At 45.0% G+C, this 22,928-nt stretch overlaps 5 non-coding genes and 2 pseudogenes across 5 annotated transcripts; all 7 read left to right on the forward strand.

Moving 5' to 3' along the window:
• The first annotated feature begins 2,117 nt into the window (after nt 1–2,117).
• LOC121294232 lies at nt 2,118–2,351 on the forward strand (annotated as a pseudogene).
• Nucleotides 2,352–8,243: 5,892 nt separating this feature from the next.
• On the forward strand, nt 8,244–8,431 carry LOC121294231. Its single transcript, XR_005946743.1, has one exon. It is a non-coding gene; the product is annotated as a U2 spliceosomal RNA (small nuclear RNA).
• Nucleotides 8,432–8,999: 568 nt separating this feature from the next.
• Nucleotides 9,000–9,195, forward strand: LOC121294227. Its single transcript, XR_005946740.1, has one exon. It is a non-coding gene; the product is annotated as a U2 spliceosomal RNA (small nuclear RNA).
• A 574-nt stretch (nt 9,196–9,769) lies between these two features.
• LOC121294225 lies at nt 9,770–9,960 on the forward strand. The gene has a single exon (XR_005946738.1). It is a non-coding gene; the product is annotated as a U2 spliceosomal RNA (small nuclear RNA).
• Nucleotides 9,961–12,294: 2,334 nt separating this feature from the next.
• On the forward strand, nt 12,295–12,482 carry LOC121294230. The gene has a single exon (XR_005946742.1). It is a non-coding gene; the product is annotated as a U2 spliceosomal RNA (small nuclear RNA).
• Nucleotides 12,483–18,365: 5,883 nt separating this feature from the next.
• On the forward strand, nt 18,366–18,569 carry LOC121294234 (annotated as a pseudogene).
• Nucleotides 18,570–22,386: 3,817 nt separating this feature from the next.
• On the forward strand, nt 22,387–22,576 carry LOC121294243. The gene has a single exon (XR_005946750.1). It is a non-coding gene; the product is annotated as a U2 spliceosomal RNA (small nuclear RNA).
• The last annotated feature ends 352 nt before the right edge of the window (nt 22,577–22,928 follow it).

Genomic DNA, 22,928 nt, shown 5'->3' on the forward strand with positions numbered 1-22,928 from the left:
AGGAGCATCATCACTCTGCTCTATAAGAAGGGAGATCCAGAAGATTTGAAGAACTGGCGGCCAATCAGTCTCCTTAACACAGACTATAAGTTGCTGGCGAAGATCCTGACTGGGAGGATGGGGCAGGTGATTGATACAGTCATCCATCAGGACCAGGTATGTGCAGTCCCGGGTAGGAGGATAATGGACAGCCTGATACCCGTGAGAGATACTATCTGTTATGCCAGGGAGAGGGAGCTCCCGTTTAGTGTCCTGAATTTGGATTTAGAGAAGGCATATGATAGGATAGCGCACAAGTACATGTTTGGTGTACTGTTGAAAATGGGGTTTCCAATCGGGTTCGTTAATTGGATTCAGATCTTGTATAAAGACATTCAAAGTGTTGTTTTGGTAAATGGGAGCTCGTCTGAACCAGTTAAAATCCGAAGCGGAGTGCGCCAAGGCTGTCCACTGTCTCCTTTGCTGTTTATATGTAGCATTGAGCCTTTAGCCATTGCTATTAGGGCTAATAAACAGACCTGTGGACTGTTTGTACCTGGGAGTGGAGGTGAACAAGTAAAATGCATTTTGTATATGGATGATGTGTCAATCATCTGCAGAGACGAGTTTTCCATGGAGAGGACAATGAGTACAGTTGAGGGGTTCTGCAGGGCGTCAGGTTCTAAAGTCAACTTTAATAAGAGCGAGTGCATGATGTATGGGAAGTGGGCCAGAGCACCCAGTATTGGGTTGTGTTTTAAGAATGATTTTATTAAAATTTTAGGGATTAAATTTTTTAAGAACGGGTCTGGGATGCAGAACTGGGTGGACGTTACAGCAAAGGTTGCACAAAAGTTGGGGCTGTGGAGCCTCAGGGAACTCACCTTTGAGGGAAAATGTTTAATTTTAAAATCTGTTATTTTACCTGTTTTGTTGTATTTGTCAGCAGTGTTCCCTCCAAATAGAAATGTCCTGTGTGCCCTGACACGAAGCGTGATGCGTTTCTTCTGGGGGAGGAAGAATGAAATGCTAAAAAGAGAGGTGGTACACAGGGCCGCAAAAAATGGAGGGAAGGGGGTTCCTGACCTCACAAAAACCCTGTTTTTGCATTTTGTCATTTGTCATGTAAGGTTATGTTTGTATGGGTCAACCAAAACAGCGCATTTTGTGAGATATTTTTTAGGACCGATCTTAAGAGGTTTTAAAATGTTTTACCCTGTTTTGTCAGTGCCGACGGCATGGGAAGCACCCTTTCACTATAATAAAATTAAACTGTTTCTAAAGAAAGAGGAGCTTTTTACACTGGATAATGAGGTGTGGCAGGACCCCCGGAAAGTGCGGAAATATGTACTGGATAGAGAGAAGATGTGTAACGTTTCTTTTTTTAACCCACAGGTTGTGGAAGGAATTTGGTTGGCGGTAGCTCACCCGAGACTCATGAATCGGCACAAGGACTTGGCATGGCAGACAGTACATGAGATCCTTCCAGTAAGGGCTGCTATGTTTCGGAGGAAGCTCGGGAAGACCCCTAGATGTCCTTTTAAGGACTGTGGGGAAAAAGAGTCGGCAGCGCACCTGTTCTGGGACTGTGGGCAAGCTAAAAAAGTCTGGCGGGAAGCCGAAGTTTTTCTGTGCTGTTTTTTAAATAAGAGAAGGCTCCTAAAGGCAATGGTTTTGTATGGGGTTAAGCCTGGGTTCATCCCAAAAGAGGAATGGCCATACCTATGGGTCATGCTAAACTGTTTTAAAGAGGCCATGTGGAAGGCGAGAAACCTCCTAGTGTTTAAAGGAAACCTTCTGACCTCTGGAGAGGTGAAGAACTTGGCTTGCCACAGGCTCGGAGAGTATCAGATACAGGATGCGCTGCGTGAGGGAGAAGACATCGCCCAGGAGAAATGGGGCCCTTGCTGGTGTTTGCCTGCCACCTGGACTCGTGCCGGTTCATGGTCCAAAGATAGGGGGTGAAGCGGGTTGTTTTTTCTGTCACATTTGCTAACCGGTACAAATGGAAGCTGTGTTTTTTTTGCACATACATTTGGTTGGTTTTATGTATTGTTTTTAAACGAATTGTTTTTTTTAAGACCCTGTTCTTTATTGTAAAGTTTTTATGACTTGGATTATGTGATTGTTTCTTTTGTATTGTTTTTAGTGTTTTGATTATGTATGATTATGTTTTCACTGTCCAAGGAAAATAAATAAAAACTTTAAAAACAAAAAAATCTGTTCTTATCAGTTTAATATCTGATACGTCCCCTATCAGGGGACCATATATTAAATTGATTTTTGGAATCTGGAGATGGAACAGGGGCTTGCTCCGTCCACTCCACGCATCGGCCCGGTATTGCAGTGCCTCCGGGAACGGTGCACACCTTTCTCTAACGTTGGTCAAAGTCAGATCTGGATCTCCTCCTGTGGGCGCTTTGTCTACCCCTGCTGGAGGGGAGGTGCCGGTGTTGATGCAAGTTTTCCCGCCGTTTTACTTGTTGTTGTTGTTGTTTTCTCCTTTCTTTCTTTGATTCTCACGGGGTGATGATGTAGACGGGCAGCAGTCTGTTTCCTGGGAGCATGCAGCTAACCAGACAAGTGTGGTGGAACACGTCCCTGTGCCCAGGTCCTCAGCCTGCCAGCCTGCCAGCCTGCCAGCGAGGCACAGTTTGGTAGTTACCCAAGTCACCTTGCACAGCATAGCAGCGTGGCCAGACTATTTGTAAGGCGCAGTCCGCCAGTTTATGTTTCGTTTTGCTTTTGGTGTTGTGTGTTTTTGTGCTTTGTTTTGTTTCCTCCTGCTTAAATTGCACGTTTCCCCTCTGGAGGCTGCAGCCAGTTCTTTTGGAGCCTGCATGTGCTTGGAATTCTGCACCCACCTTTGAATCCCCTTGTGCCGACCGGGCCGGGGGGCCCCGGGCAAGGGCCAAGTCGCCATCGCTTCTCGGCCTTTTGGCTAAGATCAAGTGTGTGGCTTGACCGCAGCTCGATCTGTGAAGTGATCGGTAAGGTAAGGTACGGTAAACGGTACACGGTACGGTAAGGTAAACGGTACAGTAAACGGTGGCAATATTGGTTGCTGGTAGCTGAGGTGTTGGAGGTAGGAGAGAAGACCAGAAGCCAGTGAAAGAGCCGGTATTGCTTGGCAGGTAAGGGGGACCCTTTGAGGGCACCTTATCTGCATTCTCGTGAAGTATTTTTCTCTTTTTTCTCTTTTTGTGGGCGTTTTTTTTTTTTCCAAATTTCTAAATGGCGGGTCCAACGGGACGCCGTTTTAATTGTGTGTGGTTCTCTGTAAATGAGTCGAGTCAGGGGGAGGAGAGTTTGTTTTCGAATAGGCTTGAATTTTCCAGAGGGGTTGTACAGAAGTTGTTGGGGTTTAAGCCAAGTGATTTGAACTGTATTATTACAACAGGGAAAGGATGACAATGGGATGTAAGTTTTGCGTCTGAAATGGGCATGATGGATTGTGTGAGAAGGTTTAATAGCTTAAGGGGAAGTGATGTGATAAAGGATTTGAGTTTGGAGAAACTTACAAATAATGCACGAAGGGTGGCGATTGTGAGGATGGGCTCAGAGGTGGTGAGAGGCCAGGATGTGTGCACTTGGTTGAGGAGGTATTGTAATGTGAAGGGGGAAGCTATGAAAGTGAGGGATGATGATGGGGTGTGGACTGGGGCATGGAGGGTGGTGTGTGAGTTGTTGACAGGGTTGGGGACATATGATGGGCTTATGCATATACCTTCTGATATTGCACTGGGTGCTGACAGGGGGTATGTGCATTACTTCGGTCAGCCTAAGGTGTGTAGGAAGTGTGGAGATATGGGGCACTTAGCGGTGGTGTGTAAGAAAGTGGTATGTAATGTGTGCAAGGAGGAGGGGCACATGGCCAGGGAATGTCAAGTTAGGAGGAAGTGTAATCTCTGTGGGAGTGAGAAGCACTTTATGAATTGTCCGAAATCCTTCACCAATAAGGCTAAGGGGTATGAGGAAGCAGAGGAGAGTGAGGAGGATGGGAGGCAGGAAGGGGGATGTGAGCAGCAGGAGGAAGGGGGAGGGAGGGAGGAGAACAGAGAGGTGGGGGTGAGGGAGAGTCAGGGGGAGGTGTGGAATGAGCAGCAGGGATTTGTTTTGGCAGATGATTTGCTGGTATCTCCATCAGAGGGGGAGAGTGAGGACCTAGGAGAGGGGTCCAGTGGAAGGAGCGAGGAGGTGTGTATGGGGAGTGGTTTAGTGAGTTCTGTAGATGAGGTAGGGGGAGGTATTCTTTGTGAGATGCAGGAGCGGGATGGGTCTAGTGTAGAGGGATCAGGGCTGGAGGAGGAGGAGGAGGAAGGTAACCCAGAGGAAGAGGTGATGGATCAGGAGAGGACTCCAGGGAAAAGGAAGTTACAGAAGGAGGAGGGGGAGGGTTTCTTCAGGGTGGAAGGGCAAAAGAAGGGGAAGAAGAAAAAAGAGCAGGAAGGTGGGGGAGTAGGGGAGGAGGGTTTTTCGTCCCCTAGTTCTGTCATTTCCTCCAGGAGTGAATATAAAGGATATGGCGGTGCGGAGAAGGACGGGGGGTTGCCATTCCTGGATTCGGAGGGTGTGTGAGTGTTTGCCTCGGGTGCGGTAAGTATGGGGGAGGAAGTGGTGGTAGGTTGTCAGGAGGGGGAGGGGGAAAAGCCCCTCTTAGCTCTATCATGATGAAAGATTTGGCGTGTGCATGGCTTTTACCCTTTTTACAATGGCACCGAGTGTGGTGACTTTAAATGTTAGGAGTATCAAAAGTTGTGATAGGGGTAAAATGGTGTTGTTATATCTGAGTGGGATACAGTGTGATATATTGTGTTTACAGGAGTGTGGTATCCCTGATTTAAGGACAATAGTACTTATGAGGGGAGGTGGTGTTATGGGCCATCTGTGTGGTCGGGGTCAAATGAAAATAAGTCAGATGGGGTAGCAATTTTGATTAAAAATAAGGGGGTTATGATTAGAAACCACAGAGTTATTGAAAAAGGTAGGGTGCTGGAGGTGGAGGCGGAATATTGTGGGAAGAGTTTTAGTTTATTTAATGTGTATGCTCCGCCCGAGGTGGAAGGGAGGGCACGTTTATTTAAAGAGTTGAGGGTTAATTTGGTAAGGAGCAGGCCGGTTATTGTAGCAGGGGATTTTAACTGTGGGTTAACTATGGAGGATAGGCGAGAGATAAAGAAGGGTTTCAAATTGGATAAAGCTAGTAAACTGCTAAAAGAAATAGTGGAGGATTTTCGATTGGTGGATTGTTTTAAAGTAAACAATGTGGGGGAAAGAGGGTTCACTTGGGTGAAAGGGGTTGGGACCCAGGCATCCAGGATTGATTTTGTGTTTGTCTCACAGAGGGTGGAGTGCAAGGAGTGTGTGTTGGTACCAATGTTCTTCTCTGACCACTGTGCGCTGAAGGCTGCTGTGGACCTTACAGATTGTGTGGATGTAGGGAGGGGAGTGTGGAAGTTAAATTGTGGGTTGTTGGAGGATGACTGGGTGTGTGAGGTGTTTAGAGAGCGGTATGGTCAGTGGCAGTCCTTGAAGGACCTTTGTGGGTCCCAGGCAGAATGGTGGGAGTTGGTGAAAGAGAAAATTAAACATTTCTTTATTTGGGTGGGGAGGAGGAAGGCGGAGAGGGAGAGAGGGCAGGAGAAGAGTTTATTCAAGGAGCTAGTGAGCTTAACTAAGCTATACAATGCAGGGCTGGACTTCAGTGAAGAGACCAAGGAAGTGAAGAAGAGGATGAGGGGGGTGGTAGAAAGGAGGGTGAAGGGGCTCTTATTTAAGAGCAGGGGAAAGCATTTAGAGGAAGCCGGTACTTTTTTAAAAAAGTGTTGGATGGGAGGAAGTTAATAGACTCTATGAAAGGGGGTAATGGGGCCTTAGTTAAGACTACTGAGGGGCTGTTGAGGGTGGTGGAGGAGTTTTATGGGGGCCTTTATGGGAAGAAAAAAATTGAAGTGGGGGTTATGGAGGAGGTGTTAGGACATCTGGAGCGGGAGGTAGGGGATGGAGGGCAGCTGAACGTGGATTTCACGAGGGAAGAGTTAGATGAGGTGGTGAGGGGGGTGAGGCTGGGCAAGACACCAGGGGGGGATGGACTCCCGGTGGAGTTTTATTTAAAGTTTTGGGAGTTGGTGGCACCAGATCTGTTGGCCTTGTTTCGGGAGTGTGGGGAGGGGGAAGGGGAGTTTCCCCCCTCATTTAGAGAGGGTATTATTACTTTGATTTTTAAGAAGGGGGATAAGACTGAGCTAAAAAATTGGCGACCAATCACATTATTGAACCAGGATTTTAAGTTCTTCAGCAAATTATTGGCTCAACGTATGAGGGGTGTATTGGGGAACGTTATCCACCTGGATCAAACTTGTGCCGTTCCAGGGAGGAAGATCACGGACAGCCTGGTATTGATGAGAGATGTCACCTGTTACGCGAGAGACAGAGGGATTCGATTATGTATATTAAATTTAGATCTTGAAAAAGCTTACGATCGGGTCTCGCATCAGTTCATGTTTGGTGTTCTGCAAAAAATTGGGTTTGCAAAGAGGTTTTTAGACTGGGTGGGCCTGCTATATAAGGGTGTATATAGCAGGGTTTTGGTAAATGGGTTTTTGTCAAATCCTATTAGTGTGGAATGTGGCGTCCGTCAGGGGTGTCCGTTATCTCCGCTCCTGTTTATCTGTTGTATGGAGCCGCTGGCACAAGCGTTGAGAAGGGACCCAGTGTATAGAGGCCTAACTATTCCTGGGAGTGGGGGGCAGGAGGTAAAATGTGTCCTGTATATGGACGATATTAGTGTCCTTTGCCGAGACGAGTTGTCCATCCGAAGAACGTTGGAGAATGCAGAGGTTTTTTGCCGTGCTTCCGGGTCAAAACTCAACCAGGACAAGTCAGAGGCAATGTTCTATGGGAACTGGGATGGGAGGGTCAATATTAAATTAAATGTTTAAATGGAGGCTTACGATGGAGGGGGGGGGGTGATGGTGTTAAAGGGGGTAATATTGCCACTGCTTTTGTACGTGGTGGTCGTGTTTCCGCCACCAAGGAATGTGGTGACACTGTTAAACAGAGCTGTGTTCCGGTTTTTTTGGCAGGGGAAGTGGGAAAGAGTGAGGAGGAGTGTGGTGGGGAAGGAAAAATTAAAGGGGGGGAAAGGGATGCCAGATATCCAGATGTTCTTAATGTCAAAATTTTGTGCATTACATTTCACTATGTGTATGAATGGGGTGTCGAAAGGTGCTTGTTTTGTGAGGTACTATATTAGTGCCTATTTGAGGAGACTGAAGTGGATGTCCGTGCCGTTGTCTGTGCCAACAGCCTTTGATCTGCCCTATCATTATGCATTAATTAAGAGATTTGTGGTGTCCCGGGGTTTGGAGGGTTGTAAGGCTGAAATTGTTGTTAATGGCAAATCTCTGTTTAATTTTCTGCAGGATAATGGGGATATGTGTCCGGTTCATGGCCTTGTATTAGACGAGATGCCAGAGGTGTGGCAGAACGCGAGTCATCCTGCCCTGATGAACGAGCATCGAGATCTGTCTTGGTTGGTGGCCCACGAAGTATTGCCAGTTCGAGCGGTGATGTATGCACGCAAGCTGGGGAGGTCTCCCAGGTGCCCGAGGGAGAAATGTAAGGAGGAAGAAACTGTCGGGCATGCGCTGTGGGACTGTATGGAGGTGCAGAAGGTGTGGAGTGAGGCAGGCTCCATCCTGGACTTGTTCCGGGGTCAGCTGCTCATAGACAGGCAGCGTGTGCTCTATGGGTCCCTGAAGAAGGACCAAGGGAAGATAAGCAAAGTGCAGTGGAGTATGCTGTGGGTGCTAATACGCTGTCTGTGTGATGCTATCTGGAGGGCAAGGAACTGTTTAGTGGTCAAGGGCGTGAGCCTGCCTCCCCAGGCGGTTCTTGAAATGGGACTAAGCCAGGTGGAGGGCTATGTCCTAAGAGACGCCTTGCGTCTTGGCCGTCAAGAGGCGAAGAGAAGATGGAAGCTGGAGGAATGGAGAAGAGGAGATCTGTGGGCTACTGGCGTGGGATGAGATCTTGATGCTTGTTTATTTGAAGTAGGATTGGCATATTGTTAGGGGCACATGTTATCCTGTAGGAAATGGAATGACAAGTGTGATTATGATTTATATTCGTTGTATAGTTGAAATGGATGTAATGTGATAGTGTAATGTGTCGGTTTTGTTGTATGTATAAGTTAGTTTTTTTGTGATTATATGTATTTATATTGTGATGTTTAATTGTGTTTTGTGGATGTATGTATGTGTATTTTTTTTTCATAAAAAAAAAAAAAAAAAAAAAATCTGTTCTTATCAGTTTAATATCTGATACGTCCCCTATCAGGGGACCATATATTAAATTGATTTTTGGAATCTGGAGATGGAACAGGGGCTTGCTCCGTCCACTCCACGCATCGGCCCGGTATTGCAGTGCCTCCGGGAACGGTGCACACCTTTCTCTAACGTTGGTCAAAGTCAGATCTGGATCTCCTCCTGTGGGCGCTTTGTCTACCCCTGCTGGAGGGGAGGTGCCGGTGTTGATGCAAGTTTTCCCGCCGTTTTACTTGTTGTTGTTGTTCTTTTCTCCTTGTTTTTTCTCCTTTCTTTCTTTGATTCTCACGGGGTGATGATGTAGACAGCAGCAGTCTGTTTCCTGGGAGCATGCAGCTAACCAGACAAGTGTGGTGGAACACGTCCCTGTGCCCAGGTCCTCAGCCTGCCAGCCAGCCTGCCAGCCTGCCAGCGAGGAGGCACAGTTTGGTAGTTACCCAAGTCACCTTGCACAGCATAGCAGCGTGGCCAGACTATTTGTAAGGCGCAGTCCGCCAGTTTATGTTTCGTTTTGCTTTTGGTGTTGTGTGTTTTTGTGCTTTGTTTTGTTTCCTCCTGCTTAAATTGCACGTTTCCCCTCTGGAGGCTGCAGCCAGTTCTTTTGGAGCCTGCATGTGCTTGGAATTCTGCACCCACCTTTGAATCCCCCTGTGCCGACCGGGCCGGGGGGCCCCGGGCAAGGGCCAAGTCGCCATCGCTTCTCGGCCTTTTGGCTAAGATCAAGTGTAGTATCTGTTCTTATCAGTTTAATATCTGAGCTTGTCCCCTATCAGGGCGTTCCATAGAATCTAAATTGATTTTTGGAAAATGGAGATGGAACAGGGGCTTGCTCCGTCCACTCCACGCATCGGCCCGGTATTGCAGTGCCTCCGGGAACGGTGCACACCTTTCTATAACGTTGGTCAAAGTCAGATCTGGATCTCACCTGTGGGCGCTTTGTCTACCCCTGCTGGAGGGGGAGGTGCCGGTGTTGATGCAAGTTATCCCGCCGTTTTACTTGTTGTGAAGTTGTTGTTTTGTTCTTTTCTCCTTTCGTGGTTTTCTCCTTTCTTTCTTTGATTCTCACGGGGTGATGATGTAGACAGCAGCAGTCTGTTTCCTGGGAGCATGCAGCTAACCAGACAAGTGTGGTGGAACACGTCCCTGTGCCCAGGTCCTCAGCCTGCCAGCCTGCCAGCCTGCCAGCGAGGCACAGTTTGGTAGTTACCCAAGTCACCTTGAACAGCATAGCAGCGTGGCCAGACTATTTGTAAGGCGCAGTCCGCCAGTTTATGTTTCGTTTTGCTTTTGGTGTTGTGTGTTTTTGTGCTTTGTTTTGTTTCCTCCTGCTTAAATTGCACGTTTCCCCTCTGGAGGCTGCAGCCAGTTCTTTTGGAGCCTGCATGTGCTTGGAATTCTGCACCCACCTTTGAATCCCCCTGTGCCGACCGGGCCGGGGGGCCCCGGGCAAGGGCCAAGTCGCCATCGCTTCTCGGCCTTTTGGCTAAGATCAAGTGTAGTATCTGTTCTTATCAGTTTAATATCTGATACGTCCCCTATCAGGGGACCATATATTAAATTGATTTTTGGAATCTGGAGATGGAACAGGGGCTTGCTCCGTCCACTCCACGCATCGGCCCGGTATTGCAGTGCCTCCGGGAACGGTGCACACCTTTCTCTAACGTTGGTCAAAGTCAGATCTGGATCTCCTCCTGTGGGCGCTTTGTCTACCCCTGCTGGAGGGGAGGTGCCGGTGTTGATGCAAGTTTTCCCGCCGTTTTACTTGTTGTTGTTGTTGTTGTTGTTGTTGTTCTTTTCTCCTTTCGTTGTTTTCTCCTTTCTTTCTTTGATTCTCACGGGGTGATGATGTAGACAGCAGCAGTCTGTTTCCTGGGAGCATGCAGCTAACCAGACAAGTGTGGTGGAACACGTCCCTGTGCCCAGGTCCTCAGCCTGCCAGCCAGCCTGCCAGCCTGCCAGCGAGGCACAGTTTGGTAGTTACCCAAGTCACCTTGCACAGCATAGCAGCGTGGCCAGACTATTTGTAAGGCGCAGTCCGCCAGTTTATGTTTCGTTTTGCTTTTGGTGTTGTGTGTTTTTGTGCTTTGTTTTGTTTCCTCCTGCTTAAATTGCACGTTTCCCCTCTGGAGGCTGCAGCCAGTTCTTTTGGAGCCTGCATGTGCTTGGAATTCTGCACCCACCTTTGAATCCCCCTGTGCCGACCGGGCCGGGGGGCCCCGGGCAAGGGCCAAGTCGCCATCGCTTCTCGGCCTCTTGGCTCATACCAAGTGAGGGTGTGGCTTGACCGCAACTCATTTGCATGCTCAGGAAAAGAGAAGGCGTTTGGAAAAAAAGCAGTTTTTAGCTGGGAGCAGAGCTATGCAGTACAGCACCAGTAAGAACACGCTACGGTTCCAGGTGAAGAATCCGGAATTACAGAAATGGGGACGAAAGAGATTCGTGGAGGACGTCGTTTTCGGAGTTCTGAAGCTAAAGCCTGAAGAAATTTTATGCCTACAGGATTATGGGAAAAGAGGACTCTTTGATGTTACTTTGAACAGCGAGGACATCTGCTGGGAGAAAAAGGGACTGTTTGAGGAGAGCCAGGAGGAATCTGCAAGTGAGTTTTACTTTGAACCAATTTTTACATTGGAATGAAAAACTTTTCATGTACGGATGAGCAGCCCACAAGTTCCGGAAGAAGAAATAAGGAGTTTTATTGAAAGATTTTTCACTGTGAAGCATGGCCTTGTTAAAGAGATGGACTCTGCTGGAATATGGACTAACTGGAGGAAGTTTTATGGGAGGTTTAATATGGGGAAGAAAAGTGGAACCCATGCAGGACTGAAACCAGTGTTTTATATTGGACCGAATCGAGGGATAATAAGGTACGCAGGACAGCCTAATGTGTGCTATAAATGTGCTGCAGCAGACCATTATGCTGCAGAATGTACAGAGACAGTGTGCAGGAACTGTGGTGAGGTTGGGCATGTTAGTCGAGAATGTGGAGAAGGGAAGAAATGTAATCTTTGTGGAGCGGCTGACCATTTGTACAAGGACTGTGGGAAGAGGGAGAAGAGTTATGCTGAAGCGGCAAAGGGCGGAATGGCGGGAAAAACAAGACCGGAGGAGACAAAGGAAAGGGGTGGAGTTTCAGGGGAGGAGGAAGGAAAAAGTGGTGGCTGTAGTTCAAAGAAAGACCAGCAAGAGCACTCCACTTCTGTTCCGATGGAGGGAGAGGTGCAGAGGAAGAGAAAGGAAAGAGACGGGAATGAGGAGGGGACCAGTGATGGCCAATTGAGAAGTAGGAGTAGAGAAGAGAAAGGTGAAACAGAGAGCCCAAGTTGGGGTGAGAGAATGGAGAAAGAGGAAGAGAAGAAAGATGAAGAGAGTGATACACGCAAAAAAGAGCAGAAGAAAGAGGAAGATATGGAGCTCCGTAAAAAAGAGGAGGCTATAATGAGGACTTTGTGTGGCAAAGAGTTCGCCGAGCTTCTGGCGTGGAAGGAGAGGATGAAGAAAGGAAGAATAACAGAGGCGGAGCGGAAGTGTTATGAGGAAGAGAGACGGAAAATTTTGGTGGAGGCGTTAAAGAGGGGGGAGAAGTTTAGGAGAAAATAATGTTTTTTTTTGTTTCTTGTTTTTCTTAGGAGGTGTATTTAGAGTTAGAGAGGTGGAAGGGTTTATGTAAAAGGTGTATTTAGAATTAGAGATGGGTGGGTGAGTGGGATTGTGTTTAGAGGAGTATTAGTATTTTTTTGAAAATTTGCATATATGTAAATTGAAAGGGATTTTTCTTGTGCCGTTAGATTATATGTTTAGTTTCTTAGTTATTGTTTTATATGCATTAGACAGATTTTGATTGTATGTTTTGGTTTTGTAATGATAATAAGTTTGTGTTTTTGAAATGTACAAATGAATTGTTTTTTTTTGTGAAGTATTATTTAGTTTGTGGAATGGATAAGTATTTGTGGTTTACGTTTGTATTTTTGTTTGTGTTTTTTTGAAAAGATTTAATAGATTTATTAAAATAAAATAAAAAAATCTGTTCTTATCAGTTTAATATCTGATACGTCCCCTATCAGGGGACCATATATTAAATTGATTTTTGGAATCTGGAGATGGAACAGGGGCTTGCTCCGTCCACTCCACGCATCGGCCCGGTATTGCAGTGCCTCCGGGAACGGTGCACACCTTTCTCTAACGTTGGTCAAAGTCAGATCTGGATCTCCTCCTGTGGGCGCTTTGTCTACCCCTGCTGGAGGGGAGGTGCCGGTGTTGATGCAAGTTTTCCCGCCGTTTTACTTGTTGTTCTTTTCTCCTTTCGTTGTTTTCTCCTTTCTTTCTTTGATTCTCACGGGGTGATGATGTAGACAGCAGCAGTCTGTTTCCTGGGAGCATGCAGCTAACCAGACAAGTGTGGTGGAACACGTCCCTGTGCCCAGGTCCTCAGCCTGCCAGCCTGCCAGCCTGCCAGCGAGGCACAGTTTGGTAGTTACCCAAGTCACCTTGCACAGCATAGCAGCGTGGCCAGACTATTTGTAAGGCGCAGTCCGCCAGTTTATGTTTCGTTTTGCTTTTGGTGTTGTGTGTTTTTGTGCTTTGTTTTGTTTCCTCCTGCTTAAATTGCACGTTTCCCCTCTGGAGGCTGCAGCTAGTTCTTTTGGAGCCTGCATGTGCTTGGAATTCGGCACCCACCTTTGAATCCCCCTGTGCCGACAGGGCCGGGGGGCCCCGGGCAAGGGCCAAGTCGCCATCGCTTCTCGGCCTCTTGGCCAAGATCAAGTGTAGTACCTGCGTGCGGGGAATCTCTTGGTTGGAAGCGATACCGTTTGGTTGCGGAGAATTAATTGAGAGGAGTTATATATATTTGTTGTCTAATTTGTTTTTGTTCCCCAGGTTCTGGTTTTTGCTCTTTTGCTGTTGTGTGGAGAAAGGAGGACAGGACAGAGAGAGGAAGCGAGAGTTTGCGGGTAAGGCCCTTTGGGGCTTACCTTTTTTTTTTTTCTTTGTGCATTTTGTTTCTTTTATTTATTTTTTGGTGATGGCTGCTACTAGGCTAGGGGTGCGGCGGCGCCATTGTGCTAGATTTTGGTTAAAGGAAAGTGAAGGTTTAGAGGTGACCAGGACAGATTTTTCAAAAAAAAGTCCTACAAAAAGAGCTGGGCCTTAGACCTGTTGATATTTACTGTCTTATCAACCTTCCAGGAGGGAAGGGATGGGATGTGAGTTTGTTTAGTTCCTTGGTTATGGAAAATTTTTGGAGAAGGTATGAGGAAAAGAGACACGAGGGTTTGTTGAGGGAGTTTAATGTAGAGAGGTTAAGTCACACTGGGGTGAAAACTGTTTTTGTAAAGATGTTTAATGAGCTAGTGGAAGCAGAGGATGTGGCTACTTGGTTAGCACGGTTTTGCACAGTTAAAGGGTTACCAGTGAAAGTGATGGATTCAGAGGGGATTTGGACTTGTTCCTGGAAAGTTCTGGTAGTGCAGTGGCCAGACCCTGGGGGGTATGGCGGTTTGCAGCATATTCCTCAGACTATTGTGCTTGGTGACAATAGAGGGCTGGTGTACTATCAGGGTCAACCAAAGTTGTGTAGGAACTGTGGAGAAATGGGGCACCTTCGTGAGGCTTGTAAAACGGTAGTATGCAAAAAGTGTAGGGGTGTCGGCCATGTCTATGCCGAATGTAATAACCAAAGGAAATGCAATCTGTGTGGGGAAACATGCCATTTGTTTAGGAATTGCCCAAAATCCTATGCTAACATGGCAAAAAAGAATTACAACAATGCAGGTGTGGTGGTGGTTAAGGAGGGTGAGGTTCAGGATGAGAGTACTTCTGTGGATGTAGAAAAAGAGGTTCAGGACAATGAAAAGATCGTTTTGAAGGGGAGTGTGGTTGATGATTTGGTGGTGTCTTCATCAGGTGAGGAGGTGGAAGAGGATAGGGTGGAGTCAGATTCAAATCTGGGGAACGGTAAGGTGATTGGTTTGGAGAGGCAGAAGGTAATTGAGGGGGATGCAGGTGCAGCTGAGAGTGAGGAACCGGAGGTGGGGCCTAGTAGGGTGATGGCTGCTGGAGAGTTGCAGCAGGAGAGGTGTACAATTCCCAGCAGTCCTTGCAGTGTTGCAAGTGACTCATTGGTATGTTCGGAGTCCTCACTGGGTAGCGAGGATGAAAACAGGGACTTTGAAATGAAGGAACTGGAGAATGCAAAAAAAAGAAAACATGATTCTGTTGAAGAAACTGATCAGGAGGGAACTTTTGTGAATCGGGATGACGGGGTGGGGTGTTATGGTGGTGGCTTTGAGGCTGTGTCTTCCCCTTCGGGCTCAGAAAGGGAAGATTATCCTGGGAGAGAACAGAATGACCAATCCTTTCTAGATCCAGGCTTGGGAAGTTTTGGTAATGGCCACACTTAGTTTTAAAAAATGGATGCCTATTTATTTTTTATAATGGCGCTTTCAGTGGCTACCATAAATGTAAGGAGTATGAAGAGTAACCTGAGGGGTGAGGCTATTTTATCCTTTTTGGGTAGCCAGAAGTTTGATGTGTTTATGTTACAGGAGTGTGGGTTTTCTTTTAAAGAAAACTATGCAGATATGGAGGGAAAATGGAATTATGGCCCGTCTTTTTGGAGTGGGTCTGACGATAATAAATCTGATGGAGTAGCCATTTTAATAAAAAATAGGAATTTGGTGGTGAAAGGGAGTACTGTGGTGAAGGCGGGGAGACTTTTAAAAGTAGAAATTTGTGTTCAGGGGAAAGACTGTGATTTGATTAACATGCATGCAGCGCCGAATGTACATGAGCGAGCCAGTTTATTCAATGAATTAAAAAGTGTTTTAGTAAGAAACAAAACAGTGCTTTTAGCAGGTGATTTCAATTGTGTTCTTAGAAAGGAAGAGAAAGCACCTATAAAGGATGATTTTAAATTAGATAAGTCCTCACTGGTGTTAAATGAGATTGTTAAAGATTTTAAATTGATTGATCTTTTCCATAAGCACAGGCCTGATGAGAAGGGGTTTACGTGGGTGAGGGACAATGGGTCTCAAAGTTCGAGGATTGATTTTGTTTTTGTGAGCAAGGGGGTCAAATGCGTAGACTGTACAGTGAGCCCAGTCTTTTTTTCAGATCATTTGATTTTAAATGCAAAAATCGATTTGGCTTCATGTGTCACCTTGGGGAAGGGTGTGTGGAAGCTAAATGTGTCACTTTTAGAGGATAAGGCTATAGGAGCTTTATTCCAGGTGAGGTATGAGGAATGGAGGTCTCTGAAGGGGTGTTTTGAAACAGAAGGGCTGTGGTGGGAAGAAGTTAAAAAAAGGATTAGAGAATTCTTTATTTTAGTGGGTAAGAGGAAGGCAGGGAAGGAAAGGAGGAGAATGGACGGGTTAAATAAGAGGTTAAACCGATACTATCGATTGAGGGAAAAGGGGTTTGACTTCAATGAAGAAATAAGTCAGGTTAAAAAAGAATTAAAAGTTTTTTTTGAGAGGAAATGTAAGAAAATCATGTTCCAGAGTCGGGTTAAGGTGTTAGAAGAAGATGAAACATGTTCTCGTTTCTTTTTTAAAAAAGTTCTTGAGGGGAGCAAGACAATGGAAGGGTTGAAGAAGGAGGGTGCTGTGATCTCAACCACTGAGGAGATGTTGGGAGTGGCTGAGGGGTTTTATAAAGAACTATATGGGGAGAGAGAGGTAGAGAAAGATAAAATGGAGGAGCTGGGGAGGGCCTTGGAGAAGAAAGTGATTTATGGGGAACAGTTGGAGAGAGAGATTTGACTTTAGAGGAGGTGGGAAAGGCAATGGAAAGTTTTAAAAGAGGGAAGGTCCCAGGGAGTGATGGACTCCCTTTGGAGTTTTATTTGGAATTTGGGGATATTTTAGCAGAGGATATTCTTTTGGTTAAGGAGTTTGGGAAACAAGAGCTCTTACCTGAAAGTTTTAGACAGGGGATCATTTCTCTGATTTTTAAAAAAAACGATAAGCAGGACCTGAAGAATTGGAGGCCTATCAGTTTATTGAATGTGGATTTTAAAATTTTTAGTAAGGTTTTAACCCTTAGGATGAAAAACATTTTGGAAGAAGTGATAGACCCGGATCAGACCTGTGCTGTGCCTGGAAGGAGGATCACGGACAGTCTGGTAATGATTCGTGACACCATCTGTTATGCGAGAGACAGAAACATGAGGCTGTGTTTATTAAATTTAGATTTGGAGAAGGCTTATGATCGGATCTCGCACCAGTTTATGTTTCATATTCTGCTAAAGATGGGGTTTCCAGAGAAGTTTCTAGCCTGGGTGGGTCTGCTGTACAAAGGGATTGAGAGCAGAATATTGATAAATGGGGTGTTGTCAAAAGCAGTTGGAATAAACTGTGGTGTCAGGCAAGGGTGTCCTTTATCCCCCTTACTGTTTGTTTGCTGCATGGAACCCTTGGCGCAGGTTCTGAGAAGGGAGAAAAATATCACTGGTTTTAGAATCCCTGGGAGTGGGGGGATGGAGGTAAAATGTGCCCTTTATATGGATGACGTGAATGTTGTTTGTGTGGATGAACCGTCTGCGAGTAAAGTTTTATCAATAACAGAACAGTTTTGTAAGGCATCTGGGTCCAAGCTGAACAAAGAAAAGAGTGAAGTCATGTTTTTTGGGAAGTGGGATACAACAGTCGGGGAGGACTTAAATGTAAAAAAGGACTGTATTAAAATATTGGGAGTTAATTTTGGTGTGGTGGGTGATGGAACTAAGAATTGGGAGGAGGTGGGGGTAAAAGTTAAGAAGAAGCTGGGTTACTGGAAGCTTCGGAACCTCACGCTGGAAGGGAAGGTTCTAATCGTTAAAGCTGTTATTTTACCTGTTCTATTATATACCTCAATGATCTTTCCTCCAGCTAAGCAAACGGTTGGTGTCCTCAGGAGGGAGCTGTTCCAGTTCTTCTGGGGATCTAAATGGGAGAGATTAAAAAGGGAGATTGTGGTCAAAGGGAAGCAAATGGGTGGTAAAGGGTTGCCAGACATATTCATGTTTTTAATGATAAAGTATGTTTGTCTCCATTTTAACATGTGTGTAAATGGAGCCTGTAAAGGAGCTTTCCTGGTTAGGTTTTTCTTGGGATCATATCTCAGGAGGTTGAAAATGGTAAGTATCTCATTATCTGTACCCACTGCTTTTGAGATACCGTATCATTATGAAATTATTAAAAGATTTTTAAAAGACCGAGATATTGAGAAATGTGAGAAGGATGTGCTGATAAACCATAAAAAACTATGTTTTTGTACAGGGAAAAGAACAAATGTGCCAAGTCAAGGGGGCCATTTTGGCTGACCCAAAGGTGGTGTGGAGGAACGTGGCCCATCCTGGCCTAGTGAATCGGCATCGAGATCTGTCCTGGCTTGTGGCCCATGAAATCCTGCCTGTGAGAGCAACACTGAATGCAAGAAACCTTTCCAGAACCCCTAGATGCCCCAGAGAGGGCTGTGGGGCGGATGAGACATGTCTACACTTGTTTTGGGAATGCACATTTGCAGCAGACGTATGGAGAGAAACAGCAGGTCTTACTGACCTGTTTGTGGACAAAAATATCATGGATGATTGGATGGTGCTCTACGGGATCAGTAAAAAAGCCTTCTGCAAAGAAATTTGGTCCAGTTTATGGGTTGTGATCACCTGTATAAAGGATGCAATCTGGAGAGTAAGGAACTTGTTGGTGTTGCAAAATAAACTGTTGACAGTGGGTGAAACAAAAAAACTTGCGCTCTCCTTTGTGAAAGATTATGTGTCGCGGGATCTGTCTGTTGGAGGCCTGGAAAAGGTGATGATGGAATGGCATCTGGAACGATGGGAAGGCGGGATGGATTGGGTCACTGAGCTGGTTGATGGGTCTGGGTGTGGTTTCATGGGGTCAGGGTGAAGGATGGTCTTTAGGGGCACATTCTTGCGTGTACAAAATGTTTGTGAATGTAAAATAATGTATTAGGTAGGTGTTTTAGAATTGTTAAAAGAATATATGGAAATGGATTGTGGTTCTTATGTACTGTATTATTTATTGTAATTGATATAGTATTGTAATTATTTAATTAATAAAATTTATACCAAAAAAAAAAAAAAAAAAAAAAAAAAAAAAAAAATTATCTGTTCTTATCAGTTTAATATCTGATACGTCCCCTATCAGGGGACCATATATTAAATTGATTTTTGGAATCTGGAGATGGAACAGGGGCTTGCTCCGTCCACTCCACGCATCGGCCCGGTATTGCAGTGCCTCCGGGAACGGTGCACACCTTTCTCTAACGTTGGTCAAAGTCAGATCTGGATCTCCTCCTGTGGGCGCTTTGTCTACCCCTGCTGGAGGGGAGGTGCCGGTGTTGATGCAAGTTTTCCCGCCGTTTTACTTGTTGTTGTTGTTGTTTTCTCCTTTCTTTCTTTGATTCTCACGGGGTGATGATGTAGACAGCAGCAGTCTGTTTCCTGGGAGCATGCAGCTAACCAGACAAGTGTGGTGGAACACGTCCCTGTGCCCAGGTCCTCAGCCAGCCTGCCAGCGAGGCACAGTTTGGTAGTTACCCAAGTCACCTTGCACAGCATAGCAGCGTGGCCAGACTATTTGTAAGGCGCAGTCCGCCAGTTTATGTTTCGTTTTGCTTTTGGTGTTGTGTGTTTTTGTGCTTTGTTTTGTTTCCTCCTGCTTAAATTGCACGTTTCCCCTCTGGAGGCTGCAGCCAGTTCTTTTGGAGCCTGCATGTGCTTGGAATTCTGCACCCACCTTTGAATCCCCCTGTGCCGACCGGGCCGGGGGGCCCCAGGCAAGGGCCAAGTTGCCATCGCTTCTCGGCCTCTTGGCTTGGATTAAGTATGTGGCATGACCGCAGCTTTTTCTAAAAAAAGAGAAGAGACGGTGATGGCGACTGGAGACTACATGTCGGCCCCCTTGGCGCGACTTTTGAATACAATTCGTTTTATTGGAAAAGAAAAGGATGGAGTACTGTTCAAGAAGGAACTTTGCCAAGGACATCATCTTTGAATTCCTGGGAGTTACAGCGGCGCAGATCTACTGTTACCGGGATTTTCCACTAAGGAGCACCTATGAAGTTACTTTCATGGGAGACTATTTATACCAGGAAGCATGGAACAAGTGCCTGGAATCTAAGGACGCCTCTCCAATTTCCAACTTCAGAGTGGAGCCACTGTTCACAAGCTGGGTGAGAACCGTAACAGTGTGTATGCAAAATCCTTATGTTAAAGAGGAGGATATTCGGCAATTCCTGAGTAAATATTGTGATGTTTTAGGTGTTGGAGTAAAAGAAATGGACTATGATGGAATGTGGAACGGGAACAGAAAATACACTGTCCGTTTTAAGAGAAAGATAGGATCCTTTTACATCGGCGGTGTTAAAGGATATTTGTATTATTATGGACAGACAAACACTTGCAGAAAATGTGGAGAGCAGGGACATATTGCAGTTATGTGCCCAAATATTTTCTGTAGAAATTGTTTAGAGACAGGACATGAGGCAAAAGATTGCAAAAAACCCAAATCTTGCAATCTGTGCGATTCCACCGAGCACATGTTCAAGGACTGCCCTAACCGACACAAAACCTTCGCTGAGACGTCTTGAGAAAGAACTGCAAGATGAATTAGAGTCCATACATTCCAGAATAAATGAAGGTAAACAGGTTTGTGGGGAAGAATATAAGAATATTCAAAAGAAAATAGAACATAACATTGAAGCAAAGGTTAAGAACTTCACATTTTTAGCAAAAATAACAGAAAAAGAACAAGAAGAAAAATGCTCCAGGTTTTTCAGAGTATCAAGGAAAAACAAAGAAAATCAACAATTTTGGAATTAGAAACAGGGAGGGGGAAGTCACTAAAAAAGACGAAATATTATCATATGCTCAAGAGTTTTATCAAGCTTTGTTTAAAAAAAAAAAGAGAACTGAATCATATGAGAGCAGAGGAATTGTTAAATAATTTAAGTAAAAAACTAAATAATGAAGAAAGAGTAAATTTAAAAAAAATGATATCCAAAAAGGAAATAGAAGATGCATTGAAATCACTAAAAACTGATAAAACTCCTGGGTGTGACGGGTTACCTAAAGAATTTTATTGTTGTTTCTGGGGACTGTTGGGAGATGATCTATTGGAGGTGTATAGAGAGATCTTGGCCGACGGGGTGATGCCTGACTCTATGAGGGCAGGTATAATAACCTTAATATACAATAAGGGAGAAAAAGAGCTATTAAAGAACTGGAGGCCTATTACTTTGTTAAATGTAGACAATAAAATTTTAGGGAAACAAACAGACTAAAAGAGGTAATGCCTAGCTTAGTTAATGAAGACCAGACATGTGGGGTCATGAATAGGTCCACGATATACAACCTACAGTTAACCAGGGATGTTATTAGTTGGGCAAAAGATAGAGGCTTACCTTTATGCTTGCTGAATGTCGATCAGGAGAAGGCTTTTGACAGGGTCAGTCATGCCTTCTTGTTTTCAGTCCTAGAAAGAATGACTTGTGGTTCGATTTTTGTTAATTGGATTAGGACTATGTATAACAAAGCATATAGCAGGGTGCAGATCAACGGTTTTTTTTAGCAAACATGTATTTCAGGAAGGTGGGGTGAGACAGGGGTGCCCGATGTCGCCGTTACTATATGTGCTGTTTGCTGAACCATTAGCAAATTTGTTAAGGCACGATAAAGACATAGATGGGGTGCATATCCCAGGGAGTAACGGGGAAAGAGTTAAAATTGCCCAGTATGCAGATGACACCACACTGTTTCTATGTTCTGACCAGGCTATAGACAGAGCGATTGTATTGTTAAAAACTTACGGAGAAGCAGTGGGGTCAAAAATCAATTTGGAGAAGTCATCTATGATGTACTGTGGTGCATGGGAAGGGAGAACAGAGAGGAAATGGGGCATAACCATCTGTAATGATGGGTTAAAAATATTAGGGATGTACTTTTTTCAAAAGGACGGGATAAAGGAAAATTGGGAAAAAAAGATTGAAAAAGTAAAACTAAACATGTGGAAAAGCAGAAGATTAACAATCAGTGGGAAGATCATGGCAATAAAGGCAGACATATTACCAACTTTAATTTACCTAGCACTGGTGTTTCCAATCAGTGTCAGAAGCAAAATCATTGTGACAAGGATGGTATTCTCCTTTATATGGGGTGGCACTTACGAAAGTGTAAAGAGAGAGCTAATGTATGGGAAGGTATCGAAGGGAGGGAGGGACATCCCATGCCTATCTGTGAAGTTGGATTGCCTTTATGTTAATCAGATGTGTAAAACTTTGTTGAAAGGTATACAACACAAATCCTTTTTTTTTTGTCAGGTTGTGGTTTGGATCCACTCTGAGAGGGATGATACCCTGGGACAACAGGGTACCGAATGCTGAGGTAAAGCCTAAATACTACACACAGGCCATAACATTTCTGAAAATGCACATAAAGAAAATGGAAAGAGAGGTCTTATTAGACCACAGGAAAATATATGAAACTATTAGAGAAAAGTGGGAGCAGAGGTATGAGGCTGATTTGAAATAAATTAATTGGGAGGGGATACAACCAAAATGGTTGGATAATGAGTGTAAGGATCTGGGATGGCTGTGTGCTCTAAATAGGCTGTCTGTAAAGGAGAGGTTGTATAGACACAACTGCGCAGAGAACGCAGAGTGTCCTAGATGTAAAAAAGATGAAACAGTGATGCATGTATTCTGGGAGTGTAGTTTTGCAAAAGCATTCTGGGGAAAGTGTATAAGTCTTATCAATATGGTTTGTGCTAAGATTGTTTTGAATGGGAAAAGTATTGTATATGGGGAGGAGATTTTAAAATTGCCAAAGAAACAGTTTAGAGCTGTGTGGCTCATTATTAGTTTAGGGAAGCTGGTACTGTGGGAGAAAAGAAATGTATGTGTTAAAAAGAAAAAAAAGATATAACAGTGCCAGCAGATGCCTATTTTTTGTTTTTATGGAAGTTAAAAATGCTATAAAAATGGATAAATATGTTTGGAGATGACTTCTGTGAAGAAATTTGGGGAAGTCTAAGATTTCTATGAAACAGTGTTAATAGAAAAAAGAATGTCACTGTAAATTGTATTTAGTTTTCTAATAAAAAAAAAAAAAAATCTGTTCTTATCAGTTTAATATCTGATACGTCCCCCATAGGGGGACCGTCTATATTAAATTGATTTTTTGAAGCGGGAGATGGAACCTGGGCTTGCTCCGTCCACTCCACGCATCGACCCGGTATTGCAGTACCTACGGGAACGGTGCACAATTCTCAGAAAGGTCAAAAGAGAGAGAGAGAGCGAGAGAGCGAGAACTAAAGGGTGCGCCTGCGCCCCCCCTCCCCCCTCCCCCCTCCCTTTTTCTGGGACGTGCTGTTTTCCTGCTCTTTTTTTTTTTTTTTTTTTTAGTATTTAATATTCAGGCAGGCAGGCAGGCAGACCTAACTAGACGAAGAGGGTCAGCCTGCTCTGCACAAGCAGCAGGCCAGTGTACCCAGAAGGCCTTGCGCTCGCGGGAGGAGCGCAGCTGTAAAGCAGATTCGGAGCTGTTGAGTGGGGCAAGCAAGGAGCCCTGGCTTTCAAGGCGGCAGCAAAGCGCCCTTTTGCCTGGGTGGAACGGCAGAT

Source organism: Polyodon spathula, chromosome 18 (assembly GCF_017654505.1).
Source record: "Polyodon spathula isolate WHYD16114869_AA chromosome 18, ASM1765450v1, whole genome shotgun sequence".
Taxonomy (NCBI): Eukaryota; Metazoa; Chordata; class Actinopteri; order Acipenseriformes; family Polyodontidae; genus Polyodon; species Polyodon spathula.